This window comes from Durio zibethinus, unplaced genomic scaffold (genome assembly GCF_047325235.1).
Source record: "Durio zibethinus cultivar Kanyao isolate XHJ-2024 unplaced genomic scaffold, ASM4732523v1 HiC_scaffold_146, whole genome shotgun sequence".
NCBI classification, from domain to species: Eukaryota; Viridiplantae; Streptophyta; class Magnoliopsida; order Malvales; family Malvaceae; genus Durio; species Durio zibethinus.
In genome coordinates this window covers 47,501-51,331 of record NW_028322769.1, presented here as the reverse complement: position 1 = coordinate 51,331, position 3,831 = coordinate 47,501, and the positions used below count along the sequence as shown (strand labels likewise).

At 30.1% G+C, this 3,831-nt stretch overlaps 2 non-coding genes across 2 annotated transcripts; one reads left to right on the top strand and one right to left on the bottom strand.

The window, feature by feature from the left end:
• The first annotated feature begins 398 nt into the window (after nucleotides 1-398).
• TRNAT-UGU (transfer RNA threonine (anticodon UGU)) lies at nucleotides 399-471 on the top strand. The gene has a single exon. It is a non-coding gene; the product is annotated as a tRNA-Thr (tRNA).
• A 1,378-nt stretch (nucleotides 472-1,849) lies between these two features.
• On the bottom strand, nucleotides 1,850-1,936 carry TRNAS-GGA (transfer RNA serine (anticodon GGA)). Its single transcript has one exon. It is a non-coding gene; the product is annotated as a tRNA-Ser (tRNA).
• Between the last annotated feature and the right edge of the window lie 1,895 nt (nucleotides 1,937-3,831).

The following is a 3,831-nucleotide window of genomic DNA, read 5'->3' as shown; positions in this document are numbered from 1 at the left end:
TTAAATTAAAATATGATTAAATTAAAATATCATTTTTAATATGATTAAAATATAATCAAATAGAATGATTAAAATATAATCAAATAGAATTATATTATTCTATTCTTAATTATTATATTCTATCAATATTAGATTGAATATTAGATTGAATCTACCATTATTATATATTATTATATATTATTATATATCATTATATTAAATATGATTATATTAAATATGGCATAAATTATGTATGGCATAAATATGGCATTTAAAATTTAAAATTCTAGTTTTTCTAAATTCTAGTCTATAATTCATATTAATAATTCATAGTAATTATGAATAACTAATAGATAGTTAATAGATAAGATCGTAATAGTTTGCTGAATTCCTATGGATACAAAATTTCTATTATTTGAGCCCGCTTAGCTCAGAGGTTAGAGCATCGCATTTGTAATGCGATGGTCATCGGTTCGATTCCGATAGCCGGCTTTCTCTATTTGTTTGCTTTTTTACTTTTTTACATGATTGATAATGTTTTTTTGAAATCAAAGAACATTGAAAAAGCTTTTTCCCCTTTTCTTTCCAAAGGTCAACGATCCGTTTATTATGTCGTAGAAACTTTCAATTAGGAATAAAATTGGAGGAGTTAGATCTTTGCAGAATAAATCAAGAAAAAAAAAAAGGAAACTTTTTTTGGTTTAATTTTTAGATTTTAATTTTTATATTTTATATTTAATATATATTTTATATTTAATATATTTATATATTATATATATTTTATTTTAATTTCTATTTTTTGTATACATTATATACAATATACATTATATACAATACAAAAAAGTATGGATATTGATCCAATTCATCTCATTAATATTTGTAGTACAATCCTTCAGTCGATTTCGCTTCATTTAGTTCAGTTTTAATTTAGGTTTATGAAATTTCAATAAAATTCAAATTAATAAGGAGTCTTTATGTCGCGTTACCGAGGGCCTCGTTTCAAAAAAATACGCCGTCTGGGGGCTTTACCGGGACTAACTAGTAAAAGTCCTAGAGCCGGAAGCGATCTTAGAAACCGATCGCGCTCCGGTAAAAAATCTCAATATCGTATTCGTTTAGAAGAAAAACAAAAATTGCGTTTTCATTATGGCCTTACAGAACGACAATTACTTAAATACGTTCGTATTGCCAGAAAAGCAAAAGGGTCAACAGGTCAGGTTTTACTACAATTACTTGAAATGCGTTTGGATAACATCCTTTTTCGATTAGGTATGGCTTCAACTATTCCTCAAGCCCGCCAATTAGTTAACCATAGACATATTTTAGTTAATGGTCGTACAGTAGATATACCAAGTTATCGCTGCAAACCCCGAGATATTATTTCAGCGAGGGATGAACAAAAATCTAGAACTCTGATTCAAAATTATCTTGATTCATCCACCCATGAGGAATTACCAAAGCATTTGACCCTTCACACATTACAATATAAAGGATTAGTCAATCAAATAATAGATAGGAAATGGGTCGGTTTGAAAATAAATGAATTGCTTGTCGTAGAATATTATTCTCGTCAGACTTAAACCTAACTAAAATAACAAAACAAGGGTTCTGCTCCCTTTTCACCTGAGTTAAGGTTAAGTAAAGGAAGACAGGGTAAGGGATTTGATTCGGAAATTTTATTTTTCTCCTATTCATGTATGATAGATCCGTAGGTAGATTTTCATCCCCTGTACGCTATTTTACGTATTCCGTATTAAAAAGAAATTGGGAATAGAGAATCTATATCAAAGAAGGGTCTAACTCTTTAGTATCTGTTCTTATTTGATTTGATACATTGTAGTCAGTTACATTGGCGAATTAGGTGAAGGTGCGGAAAGAGAGGGATTCGAACCCTCGGTAAACAAAAGTCTACATAGCAGTTCCAATGCTACGCCTTGAACCACTCGGCCATCTCTCCTACATAATTATTATGGCCGATAACCCGAGCGAATAGCGAGTTATTCATATTAGATTGTTCGAGAGGTACGAACAATATCAATTCTAACTAGAAAACTAGCTATAAAAATAGAAAACTTTTCATCACTTTTTTCAGCACTTTTTCTTTAGCCTCCCGACTCGAAGAAATTTTTTTGTGAGGGGGCTGTTAAAAATAAATAATATAATACGATAAACATATACCATATATATCTATTCATGTTTGCGAAAAAGGCACTCCCATCTTTTTTCTGATATTTCTACCGGACTGGATTAAATCAATGAATTGAAACGAATCAAATCAATCGATTGGTTTTTTTTTTTTAGACTATGCTTAATGGATATTTTTAGTTCATAATTCTCTTTAGACTCTAATTCCCCATTTCTATAAGAATTCTAAAATTCTTTTCCAGTTTTAGATCTCTCAACAACAACCTCTTACTCTGTAAATCTATTACAAATTCATAAATCCTCTAAGGGATTTTTATATTTGATTATATGTTGTATACCTGCTATGCACAAAACACAAAAAAGGGCAGTTATTTTATTTTCATCATAGAACGATTATTCGATTATTTTTCCTCTTTTTATCATAATTTAATCAAAACTTCTCTAATTTTGCTAATCTATCCTAATCCGTAGGATAAATTTTTTGATTCTTCAACTTCGATGAAATCGTAATAATTCTTTTTTCTTTTTATATTTTATTCTTATACTAATAAATTCTTATACTAATAAATTTGGATGAAATAAAATAGGATTCAAATATTTCTTTTTTTTTTTTTTTCTTGATTCCTGCCAAAAAAATTGAAGTAAAGTAGAGGGCTATATCTTTTTTTTTTTTTTTTTTATGGAATGGGTCTGCTTTTATGTTATTTCGTACTGTACGCTTCCTTTGTTTGTGAGATCCTTTTTTTTTTCTCACGAAGGGGTAATGAAAAGAGTTATAGAATGGATTGCTACCTATGCCTAGATCGCGGATAAATGGAAATTTTATTGATAAGACCTTTTCAATCGTAGCCAATATCTTATTACGAATAATTCCGACAACTTCAGGAGAAAAAGAGGCATTTACTTATTACAGAGATGGTGCGATTTGATTATTATTATATAATTATAATTATTTTATATATTTTAATTATTTTATATATATTTTTTTTTTTATTTTTATTTTACCGCTCTTAGTCTTAGGAAAAAGACACATGATTCGGAATAGAAAAAAAAAAAAAAAGACTATTGAAAAAAAAAAAGAAATCTACGCTTGTTGAAGGTGAAGTTTATAAATAAAGCAATTCCTTCTGTCGTGTATCCCCGATTAATGCAACCTCAGATGCTTCAATTGTTGATTCGAGTATTGAGCGAAAGGTTACACCTATGGGTCTGTATTGTGGGTCAACCCTACTACACTAGTACCAATAGGCGGCATAGAGGAAGAAGCACTACATCTAGGAATCAACAACACGAAAACTTTGTTATTGTTATAAAGGATTCCCTTTCCTTATCGGGATCGGAACTAAGAGAAATGGTTGGGACAACAAACATCCATCTTGTTCGTACTTTGGATACCCATATAACCATCGAAGATTGTTGAAGTGACTAATTCCTGGAAATTAAGGAGCGTTGAGAACAAAGAAATTGTTGGAGTTTACTTTATTTATCTAGTACGAACACGCTTGATGGTAAGAAAAGATCTTTTGCAAGAGGGTTGGCTAGAGATTTCTTGTAAAAACATTAGCCCCGCTCAGTTCATAATGACAATATTTCGACCTTTTTTTTAATTCCATGGATTATTCTCATTATGCACATAAAGGAGGAGCCGTATGAGGTGAAAATCTCACGTACGGTTTTGGAACGGAGAATTCGTTGAATCGAATGACG